This window comes from Talpa europaea (assembly GCF_964194135.1).
Source record: "Talpa europaea genome assembly, chromosome: 5".
In the NCBI taxonomy this organism is placed as follows: Eukaryota; Metazoa; Chordata; class Mammalia; order Eulipotyphla; family Talpidae; genus Talpa; species Talpa europaea.
Window position 1 is genome coordinate 89,810,717 of NC_140071.1, and position 25,068 is coordinate 89,835,784.

Genomic DNA, 25,068 nt, shown 5'->3' on the forward strand with positions numbered 1-25,068 from the left:
AGGGAATCCCAAACTAAAAGATTTTTAAAAATACTTCCACTTTGATGTTGGCTTTTGTTAGACCCTTCTAACCAGTACTTGTGGGTCAATTCATGCGTAGTAACGAAATAGCCTCTTTATTTGCCAAAGTGCTCCCATCACACTTAAACTTTGGATTCTTTTTTTAATTTGATCTACAGCTCCATCTGTTACATGTTTTTTGTATGTTTATTGTCCTCAGCTTCATAAGTATAAACCATTTTTAAAATGACAGTTTCAGAAACAATGAGTTTGGATGTTTGCCAATGAACAGTCTCAGAATAAAGCCATACGTTAAAATATTTTAGATTCCTTTTAACTTGAAACACTTTTTTCCCCTTTGATCTAGTATAAGAAATATAAATGATCTTTTTAATAATGCCATAGATTAAAAAGACCTAGAGAAAATATCCAGTATAACTGAGTGTCAAAATTCTCAAGCTTTGCCATCTACAGATGAAGTAAGTGTTCACATGTAAGTGCTGAATTCAGTTTACTCTAATTTTTGTTTACTCCATTCTAATTCAGTTTACTCCATTTTTTGAATATCAGCATAGGTTTCTATAATAAATTTTATTTTAGTCAAATGTAGAAACATAAAATGTTAAATGTTAATTTCAGTATTAGGACGTAAAATGTTAATTTCAGTATTAGAAAAAATATTTTGTTGGTCAAATCACTTTTCCTCTAGCTAAAACTTTGTCAACATACTCATTAAATTGACAAAATATCTGAAGTCAGTCTTATAAAGCTAACTCAAATGAAAAAGGAATGCTTGTTAGAACACATTAACATTTTGGGTTTCCAAGAAAATCTTTTTTTACTAACCCTGATAAAAACTTTAGAAATTCTTGCCCTATTTATCCTGCAGTGGTCTACCGAGCCCAAAGATCTCAGGAGCTGTTAGAGAATCAGGACGTGTGTCTCACACATCTCAGATAACCATGTGTCTTTGCACACAGAGACAGAGGCAAGGCAAAGTCAAAGATAGCACACGCCTTTGATCGTGCATCTCAGGAGACTGCTCACACTTTAGACCTTGGCTAAGGAAAACATCTCATTGTCTGGGGCAAAGGATGTCACGTCATCTCATCCTGTGCCTGGAAAGGCGATTTGGAACAAGTACTCCTGATTCTAGAGATGTGAGACAGCTCCCAGCTGCACCGTGACTTGTTTTCGGTTCCCAGGCAAAGTGCCCAGTTTCCTCTGCTCCCAAATTTCCCCAACTGCAAAATAGAGATAATTCTCATTACCTTTCTCTTGGTATTCTAAAGAATAAATAGGGAAAATGCTTTTAACATGTTTGGAGAAAATAGTCTAAGGGCATATTTCCCTAGAACTGTAGGTGGGCTTTTTGTTCATTTTTGTGATTGTTGATTTTGTGGCTCACTTGCTTTGGACCTGCTTTGGCATAAATGTAGAAATGTGAATTAAATTATATCAAAACCATTCCTCTAATGTTAATGGAGTATTTCCAGCACACAAAGAATTGTGCCAGGCACATGGATAATATGGGTGGGGAGAGTATCTCCCTACCCTCTAGGAGTTGACAGCTTGTCAGAACCAGGTATTAGAGCCTAGAGGTGGAGAATCAGAAGCAATACTGTTTGCCAAGGTAGCTGGGTTGGAATCCTACTCTGCAAATTTCAAGCTAGAGACTCCAGAAGAATCCCTCAGCTTTACTGAGCTTTCATCTCCTCATTTGCCACCACAGTAACTAACATTTCTTGAGTATATGCTGCGTGGCTGACAGTGTTCTAGCATTTGCATTGACTTACTGAAAACTCAGAACAACTCTAAAACTCAGAACAAATACCTGAGATGGGCACCATCATCAAACCCGTATTTAGATCCTCAGTAGAGTAGGTCCTTGGTGCTTTGACGGGTTATATAACCTGCACCAGGTCAGAGAGTTAGGGAGGGGTGAAGCCAGGCTGCAAACGCAAGCTGTGCAGCAGACAACTGCTACATTATGCCACTTTCAAATGAGAAATGCTAATACTTACCTCATCTAGACTTGCGAAGATCAACTGAAATAATGCATAGAAACTGTGAACACAGCGTCTGGCACATAATAAATGTGCAATAAATGCAGAAGTAGCAGTAGAAGAGATTAGACACTTATATAAATAATCAGGATGCCAAGACAAATATAAATACCTACCTCCAGTCTACTTCACTGGAAAATACAATCCTTGTTGTAGACCAATCATTGTATGGGGGTTCCAGAGGGGAATTGCGTGGGGGCTACAACAGTCTATGAACCACTACCTGTCTTAATCTGCGTACAAATGATCTCATATAAAAGGATAATACTTCCCATATCTGTAAATTTTTGAAGGTCATTCAAAGAACGACTAAAGTACCCTGCTCTTATTAACATTCAGACTGTATTCATGAGAACAGTTCCCAGTTAAGCAATGTAAAAGTGCATCTGCGGCAATGCATCTTCTCCCTTGCCTTAACACGCACCCCCACCAGCAATTTCCTTAAGGAACAAACAGCAGCATGAAATTTCTTTTCAACATCTTAAAATTAAAAAAAAAAAAAAAGGATCCTGCTTGTAAAACCTTTTAGAGTTGTTTGAAAAAGAAAAAAAAAAAATGCATGAAGAGCCAAGTGCTTATATTCAGGCCAAGTTATGAGGCTCCGAGAACAAGAGCTTGAGGGAAGGATTGTTAACCCCATCTGATCCAGCAGCATCAGCTCCCTCCCAGTGGGTTAGCGCTGCCTGTAAGCTTCTAGAGCCCTCGGAGGATAGGGACGGTGGGAGGGACGGAGGGAGGGACGGAGGGAGGGACGGAGAAGCCTGCCTGCTGGGGAGCTGCAGGAATCTGCGACAAAAAAAAAAAAAAAAAAACGATGACAATCTAAAATCCTCCCCTGCGCCAACCTCTAAATTCGTCTGTCACTTCAGACCCCAAAGAGTTGACAGAGAAGCAGAATTTCAACTCCAGATTACTTAAATGTGTTTTGGGGCAAAGAAGCAAGCTAACGAGGAAAGAGATTTAAAGAGTTTCTCTCGGTATTTGTCAAACTTTTATTTCCTGGCTGTGTGTGAAGAGGGGATTCAACTTGAATTTTCTACCAAGGACCTGTGTACAGCCACCCACCCAAAGGTAAGTTTTAATTAATTTAATGTGTTATCTAATTTCCTTTGTTAAACTTATTTGCATGATCTGATAAAGCTAATATTTTGCCTAGATAATAGAAAGTCACTTATTTACCAAAAAAAAAAAAAAAGCCTTTTGTATGCTATATAGAAAAATTCACTAATAGGGGATTTTAACCTTTGTATTTATGTTTCCTTTTCTTGGGCAAGATTAAATTATAAAGATTAATAAAAGAAGGTTTTAGGAGAAACCAAGAGCACATGTAGAACTGTTGTTAGTCGGATTAGCATTCATATCCTGGTGAAATCTGGATCCTGAAATGTGTTTTGTAGAACTGTTCTACTAAATACATTAAAAATCATAAGGACAGTGGTTTTTGAAAATGCTTTCAAATCAAATAACTTGTGTTTTTTCGATGTTTAAATTATCTGAAGTTATTCAGTTATCACCATTTTGGTACCTAACAGCAATGCAAAAATGGAACATTTTGTTTTTACCAAAAGGTAGGACAATTCCAAGATATTATATTGTCCTTGATTATTTTTTTGGTTATTGTGACTATTATCACTTTTCTGGCTCCCTTGAATATTTTTATGACTCATTGTTTTTTTGTCTTCTATCATTTTTAAATGCACACCCACATACATAAATAACTATAATTCCTAATGACGCCTTAGTTAAGTAGGCAAAAAGGCAGGAGATGAATTGAAGAGCTAATGAGATTATGATAACTCACAAGATACTACCATATCTGGCTCTGTCTTCTAACATTAAACAATAATGCAATCCTCCTAGGTCTTTATTAGAGGTTACCCTGCAATGAAAACCTTGCTTGCCACTGCAGATCAATACCACTGATACATAACCAAGAGGTACTGCAGAAAGACTATCTCTTTTGCACTGCCTTTAATCTGCAAAGAGGTTAAATATGTCACCTTGGCATTGTAGCTTAGCCCTCTTCTGGCACAAAGCCTAAGTACCCTGAATAGAAACGTTCACTGAGTTCAACTCAGCAGAAATCTTTCTTTTAATTCTCTCCTTTCTCATGTATTACAGGCTGTTTTCACATCACAGGTTATTCAGCTAAATCTCGATGGTTATGATGATTGCAAGTTATTTTTTTTTAATACACCCATCTTAGGAAAGAATTAAGTTTATATTTCTGTTCATTCAAACAGATCTAGCAAAACAGAGCTATCTATTTCATCTACTTATCACCCAGTCAACGGAAGATGCTTTCTGCATTTTAGGAAAGAATATGTACATGTTATTAATGAATTTTTTTCTTACAGGGAATTTTTATATAGCCATTTAGCAGAGTTCTGGTCTTTTCTTCCCAGGAGGTCCTTTGGTATTTGACCCCCAATAGTCTCACATGAACAGTTTCACTTATCAATTAAATAAAAATAATAGTGATGATAGAAATGAATAATGATGTATCTAGACAACTGAAAAAAAAATTCATCGCATTTCCTCTTCACTATTTCTTATTTTTACTTAGTTGATATTTAACAGTACACAAACTGTTAAGGTTAGCACAATGTACAGGAGATATTGGGAATCCTTTTCCACCAAGAACATAAACAATTATTTTTAAAGACTCAGGTGCCCTCACATATCAACACTGGAACAACTGAGTGTAGAAAGGTATGGGACCCCATAATTCTAGGACAATTTCCATGGTAGGCCTGGGTATCCACAAGATGCCCAATTAGATTGATACCTACGTAACAGGGGGTACCTGGGGTATCTTCCACCATTGATGAGTCTGCAATGCTGGCACCACATGTAACAGGTAGCCCTGCTTTTGCTTTAGACATCAAAAGATGGATAGTGGACAGAAGCTCTTTAATTTGATGTAGTCCTAGCTATTTATCTTTGCCTTCACTATCACTGCTTTGGGTGATGAGTCTTTAAAGATGTTACCGCGGTGTATGTCATGTAGTGTTACGCCTATATTTCCTTCTATATATGTTATGGCTTCGGGTCTTATGTCTAGTTCTTTAATCCATTTTGAGTTGGTTTTTGTGTATGGTGTGAGGTATAGTCAAGCTTCATTCTTTTGCATGTAGCGACCCAGTTTTCCCAGCACCATTTATTGAACAAACTTTCTTTGTTCCATTGTATATTCTTTGCTCCTTTGTCAAAGATTAGTAGCCAGAAAGAAAAAGAAAAATACCGGATGGTCTCACTCATAGCAGGAATTTAGAAAACCTAAATAAGGGACCAGGAGAAAGTCTAGTCATAATAAAGTAAAATCAAAATCAACAAGCAACTATAAGCCAGAGACACACTAAGGGCGGAGGGGGTGGGCATGGGAGTAGAGATTATGGTCAAAATAAAGGCGGTGGGAATTGTATGGGGACTATAACCAAGATGAAAAAGCATACATTGTGCAAAAATGAAAAATAATATAAAAATATATATTATTTATATATATATATATATATATATATAAAGATGGACAGAACTCATAGAAACAGTGTGTGGTCTTGACTAGTTGTTGGGAGACAGTGTAATAAAGTGAGTAAGAGTGGATTCTGGACACAGTCCTAGTTTACATCTAGGCTTGAGCAACTTCCATGACTTTGGGCAAATGACTCTTTGACTGGCAGTCCCCTCACTTGTGAAAGTGTTGGTCATAAAATTAGTTGCTATCGCAGAGATTTGTTCTAAAAACTGAGTGAAGAAACAGCTAAGTCTGGTGCACAGGAAGCAATCAATGATCACAGCTCATTTTAAAGCATTAGTGACCTAAATGTCCCAATTGATACTCTGATACTCTGTTGAAAGGGAGTTGACTCTAGGTTACTCCTCATGGTATCCTTCCTTGTACTGACAAATTTTGCTGGGGTGTGTGTGTGTGTGTGTTTGTGTGTGTCTATGTCAGATCTATGCCTCAAATCAACACAGTAGTGTGAACAGAGTATGGATTTGAGAATCTAACACACCTGGCTTTGAATCCTAGTTCTGTCTCACAAACTGAGAACTTGGGCAGTCATGTCAAGCCTCCTAGACTCAGTTTACTCACCTATTATGGGAATAGTGATAAAAATACCCTCAAATGGGATTGATAGAGAATTAAATGAGATGTTGATTAAATGCCTTGCCTAATACCTTGCTTAATACCTGGAAATTTCCTGATTACTTACAAGAAGTCTCATGTATTACTGAGAAAGTGTTCAGTTATGCAATTGGAATGATCTTTCTGGTAGTAAAATTGGGGATCAAGAAGAAAATATTCTTTAAATTCCTTGTCCTTGTTTATCCAATGAAATGGAAAAATAAATCTGATACTACTGGGTTCCCCTAGAGGGTTTCAACATGATGTATAGTATTCTTTATGCTTCATCAATTAGTTGCTTCTTAATGGCCAAGTCAAATGAAACCAAAGGGAGTTTTCTGTTTCAGATTGCCATTAAGAAGAGAGACAAAATGCTGCTTCGCAGTCAATTCTGTTTAACTGGCCTACTTGGACCAGGGAGAGGGCCTCCAACATTTCTCTTTTCTTATCTTTTCTAAAAGCAAGAATAGGGGTTTTGACTTGCACTAGGGGGTATTTTTTACTCTCAACTGAAATTCGAATGAAAGGGCTCAGTTTTTGTTTTTTGTTTTTGTAAACCTCTACCCTGTGTTCCTAGCATTGAAATGTCAGCTGCTTTTTCTGGCCACATGTAGCAGGAGCAGCTTGTCGTCATGGCAATGAAAGGGTATAGAGAAGAGTTTCATGACCCACTCTGTGAAATAACTCTTAGTCTGCTTCAAAATCCTTCCTTAGAAATGGAGTCTCCACTCCTGGCTTGTTTCCTTTCTATTATGCAACCACTTTAATTACACCGATTGCAGTAGCTAAATGTTTCCTTTAAAGATTCAATGAATGGACATTTAAAAAATGAACAAGAAAGCAGCTAAAAGGGTGACTGGTTTACTGTGGCACCAGGAGGAAAATGAGTGTGAAGGCCCTTAAAAGAAGAGAAAGAGAAACGACCTTACACTATAGCACATACTGCACATCCCGCCATAAATTCATTTTCCTTTTGGTGGGTGTGGTGTGGTAATTACACTCGCAGGGTGTGATCCTATAGCTCTGAATCATATACAGTGTTGTAAATCAATGCTGCCTCATTAAAAAGAAAAGCCAAATAAATCCATTTTTCTGAGTGTTCCACTGCCTCCTCACAACTTCATAATGGACTGCAGAGAGTACAGTGGTTAATCCAGGGATGGGGCAAGCTGCCTGGACTCGAATCCTCATGCTCATGCTTTCTGTTTTATTTGTTTTTTAATCTTATCCACTTTTCACCTTCACCTTCTCATCTGTAAAACAGAAATAATCAAATCACAAAACTGTTGTGAGAACTGAATTGGACAGTGTGTGTAAGACTCTTATTACTCTTTCTGACCATGGTAAAGGTTGATTATGAAGTTTCCCCTGCTTGTTAAATACGGATTCATAAGATTGGTATAGGGTTAACTGAAATTAAGTGCTCGATAAGAAGAGGTTCTTTCAATAAATTTCATCACCAGGTCTAACTGTTAAGAATGACTTTTTGAACTTGGAATTGCTCATTGAATATTTATTGCAATAAATATACGCATCAGGATTAGCATCATAAAGGTAAACCATTGAGTTTCTAAACAGAAAAAAATAATTAATGAGAAGTTCTTACATTTATAAAGAGTAAGGAAGACTCTTCTTATCTTGATTAACACTAAGGCAAAAGGTATTAAAACATCTTAAGTTTCATTAAAATGCTTTTTATTAAAGTTTCTCTTTTGGTTTCTCCAGTGTTTTCCAGGTCATACAATTATGTAAGTAATATTTTCATCTAACATAACAAACAGCTAATGTATTCAGTGTTTTAGACCATGTCAAAAGATGATAGAGAAGCAAAAACAGAGAGGGCCTGTGCTCTTGTGAAGCTGCTATGGAGCCAGGAGACCATCATTAATCAAATCATCATATTAATTAAAAGTGCATGTGCTCAAGCTGAAATGACCTTGAACCAAACCCTTCTTCATTTTTCTGCTTAAAACCAAACCTTGGGAGCCTCCCTGGTGGCACAGCAGGTTGAGCGCAGCACTGTGAAGCTGTCCACAGCCTCTGCAGCTCAGGTTCGTCCTGGCCAGCCAGGGAGATAACCACATGGCATGGCAGACCTCTCCTGTCTCGACTGTTACTCCCCTCAGCTGTGTATTTCAGTCAGTCTGCGTGTTCTGTTCCCTACTCTGTTTCTGATGAATCCTCTCACCAACCCCACACCTCTGGCCTGTACCCCAGCTCTTGTATAAATATATAAAATCTTAAAAAAAAAAAAAAAAACCTTGAAAACTGACCATAGATCTGAAGCATCCAGGCAGGGAGAGGAGGGGATAATGAGGGAAGAGAAGAGCACAATGAACTCTGATGAAGGACTATGGGTGCAGTGGTATTGAGAGAACTAGAATAACCATGCCTGGGGCGGGGGGCGGGGGGAATCTTATGCTGTCAAAATAGTAACAAGGATATAAAACAATGATACGTCCTTAAAGTAAACCAATAAATATTAAAAAAGAAGAAAGATTCTCAGCCAAAATCTGTGGTCAATCTAAATGCATAAAGAGGTAATATCTTGGGCCTCCCCGGTGGCGCAGCGGTTGAGCGCTAGGTTGCGAAGCTGCCCGCGGCCTCTGCGGCGCCGGTTCGATCCCCTGCTGCTCCCCGGCCACCGGAGGAGGGTCCCACATGGCGTGCAGACCTCTCCTGCCGCCCGCTGCTCCCCTCAGCAGTGTACTTCGGTCCTTCTGCCTGCTCTGCTCCCTGCTCTGGCTCTGGTGAATTCTCTCACCCTCCCGCATTTCTGACTGTACCCAGTACATGTATAAACAAAACAAACAAACCAGCAAACAAATAAATAAAGCATGCCTCTATAAAAAAAAAAAAAAGAGGTAATATCTTGTGATAATATACACCTATTCACAATAGGACACTATTGTTATACTTAGAACTTTTTGTTTTCAATATTTTCTAGTGGTGGGCATGATGTATTTAGAGCATAATTGGGAAAGAGGAGTAAATGTTCTCATTATATTTGAATATACATTGCAAATAATTATATGGCAAAATAAGCATTGAGGGGGAAGCACCTTTGTTTTAAGAAAGAAGGTAAGGAGGCTGATCTCTGTTAAACATACATTTGAAGAGGTATGAACCTATACCCCTAATATATGTACAGTGTTGTAAACCTATGTCACCTCAGTAAACATACTTTTTTTAATTAATAAATAAGTAAATAGAAAGACAAAAGAAAAATTTTTTTAAAGATTTATTTTTATTTATACAAGACCTGGGGTACAGGCCAGAGGTGCGGGAGGATGAGAGAATTCACCAGAGACAGAGCGGGGAGCAGAACAGGCAGACAGACCAAAGGCACTGCTAAAGGGAGCAGTAGGCGCAGCAGGAGAGATCTGCCACGTCATGTGGGTATCTCCCCGGCTGGCAGGGAATAGAACCCACCATGCAGTGGCTGCGGACAGCTTCACAGCACTAAGCTCAACCCGCTGCATCACCAGGGAGGCCTAAGAAAATATTTAAATATACAAAATACCTAGAATAATAGTTCTGTCTACATTTTATTGTGTATCAATAAATTAATAAACAGTGAAATAGAATTGTTTAGAAAGTAATTTATAACCTTGATATTTGCATATTAATAATATGCATATTTACAAAAATATTGACATAAACATTTGACACCCAGTAATGATTTTATAGTGAGTTTTAAAAGAAATGTTTTTTCATTTCCATAATCAATTTGAAGGCAAAAGTTACAAAAAAATCTTGTGAAATATCACATTTATATGACCTCATTTTGGCTCTGTCATTTCTTCTCTCAGCATGGAATAACATGGCAGATGTGTGATTGAATAACATTTATCTTTTCATAAAGTATTAAGTTTGCTCTCTACTTTAACATTACCACCACAAAAGTGGAATTTTTTATTCTCATACTTTATAAAACAATTTGGATGAAACTCTATCTGTGACATTAGTGTCTTGTTTCCTAGATCCACTCTACAAGCTATCTAATACAGAGCATATCATCAATCCTTAACATTGTTTATAACACAGTTCTTAAATCCTGCAAACGCTGCAAATTTGATCCCCATGCATAAATTTTCATTCCATGGTGATTATCTCCACATCTTACTTACTCCACTGTATTGCTTTCTTCAGTGCTCTTTTAAGGGCTTATATAAAACCACTTGAGTCTAAATTTGTGTAATTCCAACACTTGCAATAATGAAGTCATACCTCAAGAATAATTCTTAACCAAAAATAAGCAAACAAAAATAAGCATTGCTTGTGATCCTTTCACACAGTTTTCCTGAAATGGTAAATTATTATTCAAGATGAAGTAACTGAGACAATGGCCTTTAATAAGAGAGACCTCAGAAGCACTAACACATAAGTCAAATCCCTTTTTTTAATAGCATGACTAGGGGAAGGTGGTAAAACTTCACATTATATTTGAGCGTAAATATGCCAAAATAAGTGTGGAGGGGGAAGCACCTTTGTTCTAAGAAAGAAAGTAAGGAGCCTGATCTCAGTGCGAGGTTAGAGATGGTATCCTTAATCTGAAAGCTGCATCAAGGTTAACTCCATTGTGTGTGTGTGTGTGTGAGAGAGAGAGAGAGAGAGAGAGAGAGAGAGAGAGAGAGAGAGATATGTATGGGGCAATGATGGTTATGGTGAGAGAATGCTGACAAGGAAATCCTGAGAGTGTGAATTCTCTGTGCAAAGACCATGGAGCAGAAGGGATTGTGGCCTATTTGAGACACAGAAAGAAGGCCAGCAACTCTGAAAACCGGGGCAGAACAGTAAGTGTGTAATCCTAACCAGCTCCTCCAAATGCCCTCTTTCTTGAGAACCTAATGTGTTTATTTTCTACTAGATTCATGTTTCATGCATGTCTTTAACATCTCTGCCTGAATTCTGGGTGGCCTCAAATCTCTGATAGGCATGAACCATTTCTACCCGTGCTTAGACCCACATAGCAAAAAGGCTCAATTAGACATGACAAGAGGCAGTCAAGATCAGAGCCCCAACTAGACCTGCTCTTTAGGCATCAGATCTTATCTAAATAGCAGTGGACAAAATATGAGAAGGATAAATTCTACCTTAAACGATATCTGAAAGAGGTTATTGAGGAAAGAAAAGAGGAAGTATGAACAAAGAAATGATCGTGTAGTTGAAATCTATGGATGTAGTTATCCTCAAAGTAATTTTATGAAGTTGGTTAAATCTGCAATGTGCAGGTATTTACCCAAAGGACACAGAACCTTAATTCAGAAGGGCACCTGCACGCCTATGTTTATAGCAGCACTATTTACAATAGCTAAGCTATGGAAACAACCCAAATGCCCAAAAATGGATGACTGGATCAAGAAGATGTGGTACATATACACAATGGAATTTACTCAGCAATCAAAAAAGATAAACTCATGCAATTTGCAGCAACATGGATGGAGCTGGAAGGGATCACACCCAGTGAAATACGCCAGAAAGAAAAAGAAAAATACCGGATGGTCTCACTCATAGCAGGAATTTAGAAAACCTAAATAAGGGACCAGGAAAAAGACTAATCATAATAAAGAAAAAATCAAAATCAACAAGCAACTATAAACCAGAGACACACTATGGGGGGTGGGGGAGGAGAAGAGGGATTAGAGTCAAAATGGGGGGGGTGGGAATTGTATGGGGAATATAACCAAGATGAAAATGCATACATTGTGCAAAAATGAAAAATATATAAAATAAAATTAAAAAATCTGAAATGAACAATTTAGAACTTATTTAGACTCAAAATATGTGGTCTTAAATACCTACTATAGTTATTATTGTTGAGTGGGGTGGGGAGAGGTCAGAGCCCCAGAAAAGTCTGTATCATTGGTGAGTATATTATATACACTGCAGGGCAAGAACACCTTGATGTTGATGACTTAGCAAAGAACTTGAAATAGAACTTATTTTTTAATCCTTCAGATGACTTTAACCTCAAGCTGTAGAGCTCTCCCAAGAGCCTCATTAATACTTAAAAAGTCCTGAAGTGTCAGTGTTACTCTGGATCAGGTAACCACACATATGGGTCAGCCAAAACATGACTGATAACAAAGGCGTTGGCTGTCCTGTAAAGACAGGGTGAAGGACAATTTTTGTTTTGGTCTGATTATGAAGTACCTATAACAATCATTTTGATTACTGCATTTCCCTGAAAGGAAATTTTCCCATAGTTATAACATTTTCTAAAAATAGTGACCTTCAGGCTTCCTCTGACATAAACAAATTCAACACAAGATACCTGGCCTTATTTGGAAGCATGGATGTACATACTCCAAGAAACATTATGCCAGTAGTAAGAAGAAAAATAAAATAACAGGGAAAACAGTCAATGCTGTCCTTTATCCAGGGTATTCAGAACATCTTTCTCAATTTGTTTGATGTTAGACAAGGTAAAATGAACAGATCAAGTAGTCACATCTGTCTGGAAACCAAACATTTTGAAGCAAGTTCTCTGGCCTAGAAGGAAGGAGGAGGATGTGTAAATCTGGCAGAGGCTGTTAATAAAGGATACAACAACTGGATAAGAGCCAAATCCTGTGGGGAGAGGGATTGGATCCCTGGTAATGCAAGGAAATTTCAATTAGAAAGATAGAAAGACTTGACGCACTAACTATGAACACTAAAATTTCCTAAGAACAAAAATAAGTCTACCCAACAGAAGGGATGGAAGAAACCCAAGCTCGCACCCTTAAAGGTATGGAGTCATGTTTACACTGCAGTGAGGTGGTCAGACAGCTTATTAATCCTTAACAGAAAAAGAAAGAAAGAGAAAGAAGTTAAAAAGAGAGCAGGGGTATGGCAAGACAAGAAATGCCCAGTGGAATTAATTAGGTGGTTACTATAAGTAGATTGAAGTGGAAGGCAAATGAACAACTTCCAAATAAAATTTACCATTTTAAATATAATTTTAAATCAATCTTCAACATTAATTAAGTGCTCACTAAGCCAATTAGATTAATTTAAACATTAAGTTCATTCAATTAATGGTCTAAAAATCTATAAACTGAAAGGAAATATATACACACATCCACTTCACCTAACCTTATTTTAATTTGCACTTCAAGAACTATTATAGAAACTGAAATAGAAACAATTACAAATAAGAACATAAAATGAACCAGAGAACCTAAAATATATTGATTGTGTAAGTTCACTCTGGGCTGTGCCAAAGTGTAGGTGCTCTCTCTTAACCAGGAGAGGAAACTTCAGAATTTCAAAGGAGAGAGACCAAGAATAAGAGAATTGTGTTCAGAGGAATGTTCCATGTTCATTACCAAATGCAATGTCCACCAAAAGCTATTACATGCACCGCTGTCCACCCTCCACCCTCCACCCAAAGGACCATGTACTGAGCCTTGGATGCCAGAGCTAATGTTGCTGCACCAGAGACCAGGGGCTCACATAGGCTGGGCCCATCCGGCCAGCCAGTGCCTTTTAGGCCTTTCCCTGCAAGCTGGACTAGGCTACTTTCCAGCTAGAGAAAAGGATAGTCAGGCCCTTTTCCTTGTTTTTCCGGGGACAGAACTTGTAGACCTGCTGAGAAATCTAATTACAATCTCCTTTCAGGGTGAAATCCAATTACAACCTCTCCCATGGTGAAAGCCAATCCTTTTGGTACAAAAGCTTAAGAAGGCATTTCAAGCAGGGGATGTGCCTGTGTTCTGCCTCCTCTCCTAGGCAACCCCGCAGAAAGGTTGCAGTGACCTTGGCTTCATTTGCTTGGGAACAATGGTCATAAGGTATTATGGACCTTATTCCTATAAGGAAAAACATTTTAATATCTGATGCCAGGAGTCTCTAGGCATTTTCTCAAGGATCTGTTAGTTGAGCAAAGTAAATTTTGAGCCATTCTCCCACAGACATTTTTGATTCAGCAAGGTGACTTCTCTTATTGAACTTGGGGTGGCATGATAAACTGCGGAAAAAATAGTGTGTGTGTTTAAGTCAATTCCTCCTGTAATCTACACCCAACATCTTCAATATTCTGTGCCAACCTCTTTGCTTAAAGATAATGAGAAATTGCAGGACTGCTTAAAGGTCACCCAAACTCCTAAAATCTAATTGAGATAAATAGAAATGGTTCTCAAAATTGTCATTTATGGAAATACATATTTTATAATATCAGGTATAAGTCGGATACTTATGCCAGTAGTTTAAGCAATACATTGCTAGACAATATTCTAATGAAATCTTTATATATAATCCTCTGAATATGTATAAAATCGAGGTATATGGTTTGTCAAAAAAAATAGGCAAAATTTTGGAAGGAGCATCCATTCAATTAATAGATTTCCAATTGAAGATGAATGGAATGGAGAACAGTAAATGGTTGTTTTAAGGGTTTTTTTTTAATAAGATAAACTTTAGTTCTCAAATGTTAATAAAAGTAATGAATATAAAAATTCACCACTCACAGTGACCCTCCATTAACTCTAAAAGCAAAGCATTTTTACTATACCTGATTCAACTTGAGCTACCTGATTGTCTGTTGATAGGGACCCAGTAGGAAGGTGGGCTGACATCTACAACAATCAGAATTTCCCTGATTTTGATCAATGGAAACCTTTTGTTTTTTTCCAGACAATATGTTTGGACAGAGGATCATACTCTCATAGCGTGATTATTTTTCAACTCTCAAGCCATTGGCTCAGAGGATTCACTTAACATTTTATTGAGGATGAAACAACTCATTTCAAGTTGACCCAGTATTCTGTTAGAATTCAGAAGAAACAAAACACAAATACTGAACCTCAAATGTCTTCTTTCCTTCTCTTTTTCTTTTATGATTAACAATAACAGTAGACCTTAAGAACCCTATAGTGGGATTGAAGTACACTCTTTCTAGGAGAATTTTCGATTATTTCCTAAAATACAGAGGAAGATACTAGAGGCTTTTGTTTTAAACTGGGATGACTTTTGGTTCAACCGTGGTACCTCTGGTGATCTTGCTTTCAGTAACTTCTTAGTCAGCATAGTGGGGTGGGAAGAGTACCAGCATCAGCTCACAGATAAAAACAGCTAATTGATGTCTTTTTTGTGATCTGAAAACAATTGTTATTGATTTCAAAAGCAGATGTTTTCTTATAATTTTAAAGCTACTCCATAAAGGAATGTAGGGGTTTCCTATAACCTGAGATCTAAAGATGATTAAGATGATGATCTCAGATGGTGACCCTCAAAAATCTAGTCCATGCGTATACTATGTTTGTTTCTTTGTTGTTTTATTTTTATCAAATCCTATGTGTTTGGATGTTGGTCATTGTAAGATCTGAGGTTTTAGCCATGGTTGGAGGTGAATTTACACACATCTGCTTCTCAGAATCTTGATAACAGGGCTCATATCTCTAGGTATCCACAGCCTAAGTATTATGGGTGGTGAGTACATTTTCATACCATGAAGCCAAAAATATTCATTGTACAAAATGAGTTAATAACAGATTTTCTTGGACAGTATTGTTCACCCATTAAACAACTTTGTTTCAATTTATTTAATTAGATACTCTGGATTGGGCAAATTTCAACATGTTTGGAACTAACCACCCAAAAACATTGTTTTTAGAACATTGTTTAAAATGTTCACTTTGAGCTAATGAGTTTGGTTTCCTTGGGTGTGCATAGGGACTGTAATAAAAAAGGAAAAAATAAAAGAATTGACTTTCCAAGCTTCTAGATTAATCATGGTGTCATAATATCCCAGGGATCACATGAAAGGAAAAATGGAAAGTAACATATAGTTAGAAATGCCTTATCAACACAAAATGCTTCCAGATCCAGTTGTACATATTTCTTTCTAAAGCTCTTTAATTCCACAACACCTTCAAATCTTCTGATTTTATCAACACAACCTTTTTTATTAAGTGTTATTCATGTTTGAGTACTTCATAGCTTTTGACTCTCCAAAGATGAGGAACACAATGCTCCATTTAAGAAAAAAAATGCATACCTGTTAAGGCAATGTCTGGAGGAAAACTTTTCCTCTACCCTTTTAGGTTCAGTGAGGGGGCCTGAAAATTAAACTAACATGGGGCCTCACCAGTGGCGCAGCAGTTGAACGCTGGGCTGCAATTCTGTCCACAGATTCTGCTTGTTTGATCCCCGGGCGGCCAACGAGGATCCCACATGGCACACAGACCTCTGCTGCCGCTCCTGCTGCTCCCCTCAGCAGTGTATTTCGTCAGTCTGCCTGTTCTGTTCCCTGCTCTGGCTTTGGTGGATTCTCTCTCTCTCCTGCACCAGTGCTTGGATAAAATAAATAAATATTAAAAAAAAAAAAACTAACAAAAGACAATTTAACAAGAGAAAATGTTTATTGATATGCAGATGGAACCAACAAAAATAGCTGACTCTTTAAATGGTTAAAGTTAAAAGTTTTTGTACATATTTGGGAAAGGGGGGTGGGGAGAAACAGCTTCTATGGAAAGAGCAAAATAAATTATTTAGGAAAGCCAAGCAGACATTTAGAATAAACTGGAGATTAGAAAGTTTATAATAAGGGGTGTTTATAATAAGGGCACCCAGGTTAAAGTGCCTTTCCAAATTCCTCAAGATCTCAAAACTCCCCTGGAGAGGTATTTATATTAGATTTTCTCTTGTGTTGTGCACTCTCCTGGGAGTAGGAGCTGCCTCCCCAAAAGGAATTTTTGGCAGCTCTCATTTCCCAGAAGTTTCTTCACTTAGTTAGATAAAGGAAGCTCCAAAAAGACTTCTTTCTGCATCTGTTGAATCTCAAATTCTTCAGTTTAAAATATTAACTCGGGGCCTCCCTGGTGGCACAAGGGGTTAAAACACAACCTATGAAGCTGTCTACAGCCACTGCAGCTTGAGTTTGATCCCCAGCCGGTGAGGGAGCTACCCACATGGTGCAGCAGACCTCTCCTGGCTTGCCTGCTGCTCTCCTCAGCAGTTTACTTCAGTCATTCTGCCTGATCTGTGCCCCACTCTGTTTCTGGTGAATCTTCTCACCCACACACCTCTGGCCTGTACCCCAGTTCTTGTATGAATAAATAAGTCTTTTAAAAATTAAAAAAAAAATAATATTAACTCTAGGGTTCCAAGTGAGTCTGAAAGCACCTATAGAAACTCTTGAAATAGGTGGCACTAGGAATAGGAGGCAGCTTTGTTCACAGGGGATCTGAAAATATTCAAACCCATAAATCCTAAATTTTGAATCAAAAGTTGTATCAGTTAATGTCCCAGCAAGAAAACAATCAAAGCAGGAAAATGGATTTGAGGAGCATAATTAAGGGACTATTGACCAAGGTTTGGGCAGAATGTAGAGACATCACCGAAGGGTTGTAGGAACAGATGGAAAAGCTATACTGATACATACCAAATATTTTCTGAACCCAGCAAGAAAACACTGCATAGAGTAGGTCACTGAGGCCTGTGGTCTTCAGGAGAGGGACAGTTACTGAGAAAATATATACACTGATTTTACTGTCCTCCTTCCCTGAAATCTCTTCTGCCAGTGCACTTCTCACCCACCCCAACACCACCTCACACTGAACCCAACAGAAACGAATGGGCAAAAAAAATTGTTGATGCAATTCACACAGGTCAAAGGATAATTCATAGTTGAGACTGGTAGAGAATGTGGGACTATGGTTCAGAGAGTAGGGAGTTGATCTGAAAGAGCAAATGGAAGATATTTAAGGAAGAAACTCTCTTCCCAATGTGGGAGAGCCAGTTTAACAGCTGTGAGCCAGCTGTGCCCTCTCCTTGCTTAAATAAACCATTTAACTCTTCTCCTCTGAAGGCATAAATCAACAGCTTTGTTGCCCTATTTTCAAAGAATTACTTCAAAAACCCCAGCCACCATCCCCTAGGGTTCATTGTATCAGTTTCTCCCAAAGAATGCAGGTAATGAGTATGATGACGGCACAGGTGGAAGCAATTGTTTCCCCTATTCACTGTATTGATCTCCCTGAGGCACATGAGAAGTTTCAACCATGTGCTGAATCCTGGAGGGACCTCAGCTTGGAGGAATGCTTTCATTAGTAGTTTTCACAGAATCTAAATACTCATCAAAGCTCACCATTATTCTTTAGCAGTTCCCAACACCATGAGAATGAGCCTGCTTGGAACTGCTCTTAGGTATGATTTGCTTGTTTTTCTGAATCCTGGAATAGAACTACCACACTGAATAATACCTAGTACATTCACAGAAAGGAAAGCACTTGAAATTCCTCTCCCAACTAGCAAAACCAAAGAACAGACTTACTCAAAAGAAGAGAGAGCATTTCCATTGAATCTAAAGAGGTTTTATCTTGTGCTGGTAGAGTTTAAATAAATAAGTTTAAATAAGGGAAATTCAAATAGAAGTAATCAGAAAGGAAAGCTAAAAAGCTGGCATTCAGGAGAAAGGAATTCCAAGGTGTAAAGTCAGGAATAGACACTGTGCAGGTTTTCTAGGATCCAGCAAACCGGGTTAAGGAGGAGTTCTGGAGCCCTCAGGGGTTTTGCAGGTCTTTTATTGGGGTTCACCAGGCATATGGCAGGCAGGGGTGCTGGGGGGCCGGGAGGCTGGCAGGCCTCCCAGCCCCCAGCAAATCCTCACTATCTGGGCTCTCCGGCCTTCTCTCGGCTTCTGCTTGGCTTCTACTGGTGTCCCCGTGACGCCGCCCTTAAAAGCCCAGTCTCAGCCCAGGTGAATCCCATCTACCTATGCCCACACCCTACTCCAGGTGCCCGCCATCAGGCATGCGTTCAGGACCACAAGGATCCATCATCTATCCTGATGGCGGGAGGGCAGAAAAGCCTGACATTTTTCCTTACCCTACAGTCCACCCCCTCAGGGTTTTCTGCCATATATAGTCTTCATATATACAATTTTCTTAGCAAGCAAACAATGCAGTCATGGCCACGAAAGCAAATACATCACAATATAACAACAAAATACAACAGAACACAAATAAGTCCAGGCAGGGCCCCAACCTAGTGGCACAAGACAATTATTGGTACCAGCAGATGAGCCACTGTAGGGTAAAGAAAATGTCAGGCTTTTCTGCCCTTCCGCCATCAGGATAGATGATGGATCCTTGTCCTGAATGCATGCCTGATGGCGGGCACCTGGACTAGGGTATGGGCATAGGTAGATGGGATTCAGCTGAGCTAAGACTGTGCTTTTAAGGGCGGTGTCACGGCGACGCCAGTAGCAGCAGTAGAAGCCGAAGCAGAAGCCGAAAGAGAAGGTGAGAGGCAGCAGAACAAACTCTAGAGAGCCCAGATAGAGTGAAGACTTGCTGGGGGCTGGGAGGCCTGCCAGCCTCCCAGCCCCCCAGCCAGCACCCCTGCCTGCCATATGCCTGGTGAACCCCAAATAAAAAATCTGCAAAACTACTGAGGACTCTGACTCCTCCTTTACCCGGTCTGCATGGGATCAGAAAACCTGCACTATGGCCAGTCCTGCCCCTTACAGCCACCAAATCTGCTGCCGAAGGCACTACTCATACGAGGGAGGGGAACCACTCATGGCATCTACTGTAACATGCCAGGAGCCGTCAGGCTTCCTGGCCTTCTCTGGCTATAGTGTCAGCTACAAGCCACACACCACATCCACCCCCAGGATGCACTTGCTCTGGGATTGGTGATTCTATTCTGTCGGGGGTAATCGCCAACCCTCAGGGTTTCTGTCTGCAGTCGCTCCAACACTCGGCTTTCATAGCCACCAATGCGACACACAGACTCCTGCACTCAGGCCAACCCACTGCACAAGCACATGGGTCGGGGATCCAAACTCTACATTCGGCTTGGGCTCCACCCCAAGCCACGTCCCCCACCCGTCCCCCAAGGACAGGTTCCTCAGCTCCTCACCCTCACTCTACAACAAGCAGGGCATCACCCACAGGTGATTTTACGAGACTCACAAGTCTTCAGCATACTCAGGCTGCTTAACAGCCGCTCAGGGCTTCCCAAACTTAGCATCAGCATCAGCTTTTGCCTTCTCAGTTGGATTTTCTCCTCTGCCTGGCTGCTGGGCATGCACAGGCTGCTTTTGGCCATCAAGGCCCACTGGCTACCCCCAGATTCTCAAAAAAAAAAAAAAAAAAACATAACCTGCCAAGGTCCTGCACCTTCTGGCGGGATTGTCAGTCTAGGTTCATCAGTCCAAGTCCATTAGGCCTTTCCATCAGCACTGGCGAGCTCCAAATCGCAGTCCTCTCTTCCCCAACGATTCTTGCTGCCTTGGGGGTTGTTGCCTGATCCTCTCGGGCGTCTCCTTCACACCAGGTCTCATCCTGTAGCTCCTGGACCTTGTCCATCTCCTGTGCTGCCATGATGCCTCCTGCGTCGTCACAGGCAAACAGTCTTACTCCTTAGTCCCTCCAGGTCTTCGGAGGGCTCCATACCCATCTGCATGGATCATCCTGCCGACTATGCCAATTGTAAAGTCAGGAATAGAGACGGTGCAGGTTTTCTAGGATCCAGCAGACGGGGTAAAGGAGGAGTTCTGGAGCCCTCAGGGGTTTTGCAGGTCTTTTATTGGGGTTCACCAGGGCACATGGCAGGCAGGGGTGCTGGGGGGCCGGGAGGCTGGCAGTCCTCCCAGCCCCCAGCAAATCCTCACTATCTGGGCTCTCCAGCCTTCTCTTGGCTTCTGCTTCTTTTGCTTCTCTCTCGGTTTCTGCTCGGCTTTTACTGGTGTCCCCGTGACGCCGCCCTTAAAAGCCCAGTCTCAGCCCAGGTGAATCCCATCTACCTATGCCCACACCCTACTCCAGGTGCCCGCCATCAGGCATGCGTTCAGGACCACAAGGATCCATCATCTATCCTGATGGTGGGAGGGCAGAAAAGCCTGACATTTTTCTTACCCTACACAAGGAGTCAGAGAATAAAATAAATTAGAGGGTAAAGAGAACTAAAGGCAAAAGATAGATAGAACTCATGTATCTGATCATTTCAGGGCCTGGCCTAGACTTCACAAAGTGCGTTGTCATGTTATTCATAACCTGAAGCAAATCATTCAGATGTTATTAAGTCCTACAGCATGACAAATGCCACAGGCCTTCAGCTAAGCCGCACTTAGGAGTGGATTCAGAATTTGTGAGCCAGAAGTTTATACTGTGCACGAGACCTCCTTTCTTAAAAGTGGAAAACTCAATTTTAGTTGCAGGATTTTGTAAAGATCCTGTACAGGTGAGAAATGAAACTTTAGCTCCTTAGCTTCACGATACATCCACCTCTGGCCATATTAGCAGGCAGACTGAGGGGCACCCAGGGACCCCCAAACCTGCTTGCTCTTGATGAATTCTGCCATCTGCCAAAAGTCTTAGTGTGTAAGGCCACCAATAGAAAAGAACTTTAATGCAATTAGTGTGGAGTAGAGAGAAGAGAAAGAATATAGTTAAAATAGTTTCCCCATGAAACACCCACCTCCAAGTGGGTAAATGCTCAAACAGGGTTGGCCCAAAGCAGGTCCACTGAGACCCAAAGGCCACCACAAGTCTAAGGTAACTTCTTGTGGGGAACCATAGGAAAGGGGACGAAGGAGCTGGGCAAGTCTAGGAGGAAAAGAGCAAAATCAAAATAGAAGTCAAAATAAAAGCTGTGGGGCCTACCCGGTGGCGCAGCGGTTGAGCGCTGGGCCGCAAGGCTGCCCGCAGCCTCTGCAGCGCCGGTTCGATTCCCAGCCGCAGGCGAGGGTCCCACATGGCGCGACAGACCTCTCCTGCCGCCCGCTGCTCCCCTCAGCAGTGTATTTCTGCCTGTTCTGCTCTTTGCTCTGGCTCTGGTGAATTCTCTCACCCTCCCACGCTTCTGACTGAACCCAGTGCTTGTATAAATAAATAAATAAATCTTAAAAAAAAAAAAGATAAAAACTGTCATTGTCCACCTCCCCACAGGTCTTTCACCCACACCTCTGTTTCTTTCATGTGTCTCCTTCTATGTACCCCAAGTCCTTGGTACAAGTCCAAGGTCTAGAAGCAAGCGCTGCTGCTTCTTCACATGTCTCTGCTCCATTTGCGTTCTCAAATCTTCTCCCTGTCTTCTTCCTTCCTCACCCCCAGTGTTTTTCTAGCTTCTCTTAGCTGCTCAGCTCCACCCTTCCTTAGGTGGGGCAGAGAATATGGAACCTCCCATTTATATGGGGATTATAGTCACAGCCATAAACAAATATCTGTGCCAATAAAATAAGAGGGAGGAGTAAATAAATGTAAATATGAGAGAACCCTGCATTATAGAGAAAAAGGAAATAAAGGAACAGTTACCATAATATAATTTGAACAAAAGAAAATAAATATAACCAAAATAATTTTCTCACTCTTTCATACTCCATGAGAAAGGGAGTAGTGGAGACTTTCTGAAGGACTAACAAATGCCTGAGGAAGAGAACAGAGCACTGCTTCCATGGATTCATCCCTAATGGTGTTCTGAAATGAGGCCCAGTGGGATTAGTGAGAGGTTAGTGTCTCACCACAATGAGGAACTCTGAAAGAATGATGAAGAAATGTGGAGATGTGGCTATCACAGTCCTTGCCTAAGATAATCCTGTGGGGACTCTATGTATAATTATGTACAATCCTTAATGACATATTATAGAAAAAGGAGAATATAGTCATTTCTCCTGAGCTCAAGAGAGCTAGGTCTTTGAGAACATCCCTGAAAAGCATCCCTTTTGAAATTCCATGCTCCTCATCATGATAGAGCACAATGGCACAGAGGGATGCTCTGGAAGTTCTCATTAGACGGGTCGTCTATGAGGTGGAGTCAGGAACAGGTTAGAATGTGTGAGGGTTATGTAGGTAAACTGCTTTGCATGGTACCCAATATAGAGTAAAAAATAAAATAAACTCAAAAAGGCTTTACATTAGCTATTACATTAAGCAGTCAGTGATAAAAACCTATTTTTCCAATAAAGCAATACTTTAATGATCCTAAGTAATTCTACTACTAATGAGCATATTTGAGGACTATTTCAATCAAGATATTTTGTATTTATTCCTATTATTTGTGGCTGCTTAAAGACTTATTGACTTAAACAACAACGACTTCATTAAGTTTCAAGATTTTGTTGTCAGGAATTTGGGCTGGTCACTCAAAGGTACTGAGCTGACAGATGAGTGCTCTGGGGTGTCTGAGGAGGCTCTGTTCATGTGTTCTGTGCGTTTGCAAGGACAGGAGGAAAGGTGGGACTTGTAGGAGCTGTTATACAGAGTCCTCTGTGACATGGCATTCTCTTAAAAAGTGACTCCCAAAACAAGTGTTCCAAGAGATCTAGGTGAAAACTCCACGGCTTATGAGCTATCCTCCAAGTTCCAGAACTTCAATTCTGCCTCAAACATTTGGTCAAGGAGGTCACTAAGGTCAGTCCAGTTCAAGGGAACAATTCATTGCCACCTCTCAATGGGAGGAGCAACAACAAAATTACAGCCACTTTTACTAAACCACAATGTTCACAAATATTAAATGAGAAAGGTTAGAAATAAATTGTTCCAAGACAGTTCCTCCACGAGTGAGAACAGAGTTGACATTCATAGTGGTTTGGTTCTTAATAGGTTCTTAGTAGGCTGGCCTATTTCTACCATGCCAATTGTTTCATCTGGTTATCTGTTTTGAAGGTACATGGGGCAGTCAGTAGAAGAACTCTAGGCAGTTGAATTCCAAATCTCAGGTTTCTCCAGAAAGACCATACCTATAAAATAAAGCCTAGCTACTGTCTTTTAAAATTGCCAATGAGGTTCTGAAAGTTTGATAATGAGACACTATGGTCCTAACCCAATGGAAAGATCCCCCAAAGTTCACCACCATTTCTCCTCTTTAATCATTACATTCATGAAAAGAAATAGTGAAATAAGGAAAGAAAAATAACTTAAGAACTCTAAGTAAAGGGATGAATTAAATTCTCTATGAAACATTAAATTTGGGGTTATTAAGCCATTTTTGCCTTTTGTATGGTTCAAAGAATTAACAGTATCTTTCATGACATTTTTATTATTGAGGTAACATTGTTTTACAGCATTGTATGTGATTTAGAGCTATAGGATCACACCCTTCCCATATATGTTTTTACAGTTGGTGAAATTGCCAAATGACTATATGATCACATTTGAGTTTCAGAACAGCCTTAAAAGGCCAGCAGGAAGGCACTGTAAATTTTCCTGATTTTTTCCTTGACCAAAGTCATTGAATTAGTAAAACATAGTTCACGCTTGAAATTAGATTTTTCTATTCCACACCAGGAGTCCCTTCAGCTATGCCACTGCCTTTGATTAATCTCATCTACTAGGGCAAAATAACACTAATCTAATTTCACATAAGATTTAAATACATACTTAAATCTGCAGGAATAGTAACTTTGTATTCAAAATTTGTCTCATTTCTACCTCTTTCACCTAGAGTTTTATTTATTCTTTCTGCAAAAAAAAAAAAAAAAAAAATCTGCATTTTGTAGAAAATGCACACAAAATTCAAATGCCTCAAAATATATGACTTTTTACTTACCTGAGGGTAAATAGTGTTCATCATACTTACAAGGACATCATGGATTCATTTTCAAAGTACTTCACAAGCATAAGCTAATTAGGCCTCTGTAGTCTTCAGTCTGACAGTTGTTTTCAAAGTCTCTCTCATTTCCCAGGAAAACTCTCCAGCCTGTTTTATTTATACAAGTCAGCACAAGTATTCAGTTCTTAAAATAAGAAGCGAAAGCTGTGAAATTATTTTGATCAAAGTGTGACAAATATAATTAGCTCAGTGAGAGAAAAATAATTGTGACTGGTCTGAAGGACAGAATAAAACACAGCAAAACTCATGGCCTAGGTACTTGATTCTAGATTCTGGATTGTTCTATAAGTTCCTACCTTTATTTTTTATTTTATTTTTTTGAAGATTTTA

General features: G+C 39.7%; 1 protein-coding gene across 1 annotated transcript in view; it reads left to right on the plus strand.

Moving 5' to 3' along the window:
* Positions 1-2,306: 2,306 nt before the first annotated feature.
* SPARCL1 (SPARC like 1) overlaps positions 2,307-25,068 on the plus strand; it is a gene marked incomplete at its 3' end in the record, with an annotated part of 56,975 nt that continues 34,213 nt past the window's right edge. The window contains exon 1 of the mRNA XM_084233582.1: positions 2,307-3,137. The remainder of the gene's footprint in view (positions 3,138-25,068) is intronic.